Below are 736 nucleotides of genomic sequence, written 5' to 3' on the forward strand. Positions count from 1 at the left end.
GCCCCGGAAGCAGACGGGCTGGAGGTGTGCGGGAGGACCGCGAAGCCCGGCCCGCAGCTGGGGCGCGGAGCGCGCCGGAACGGGCGCTGCCGGACCGCCGGTGCGGTGCCTCGGGTGGTTTGGTTTCTTATGCTTGATAGCAAGTCGGCAGGAATGTTGGCGTGAAAGAAATGAACGTGATGGAGCTAGCTGGTGTTGAAGGGAAAAGTGATTTCAACAGAGAGCAGAGCTTTGCACGGCAGACACAGAGCTCTGTGGGAAAAAAGCCACACCCACAACTACTGCCTCTGTGTGTATTTGCTCTTTAAATGCCTAGATGTCCTTATTAGACTAGGATATTTGCTAGTATTCTTCTTAGTATGCTTAGCAGTACTAAGAAGTGAAGAAATCAGCAGTCTGGGAACTCTGTGGGTCACATTTATCTTCCTGTTCCTAGCAGTCAAAAAGGTACACAGACCGCAGCTTTATGAAGAGCTGCGTAGTGCAGATAAAGATGAATAATGGTGCTGTTATCACATTCGATTCAATTTGCTCCAAACCAGTTAGGCAGTGTGATAAAAGCTGTGACAGCCTGTTTATATTAAATAGACAGCAATGGAGTCACAACACTAAGTCTAAATACACACCAAAATGGAAATCCTTTTGATAGCTATCTTCAGAAAGTAAACAAATGCTTCATCTAGAACAGTGTGACCTACTCACCTACAGTAATCCCAGTGACTCATTTAAAATCAAC

Source organism: Lagopus muta, chromosome 7 (assembly GCF_023343835.1).
Source record: "Lagopus muta isolate bLagMut1 chromosome 7, bLagMut1 primary, whole genome shotgun sequence".
Taxonomy (NCBI): domain Eukaryota; kingdom Metazoa; phylum Chordata; class Aves; order Galliformes; family Phasianidae; genus Lagopus; species Lagopus muta.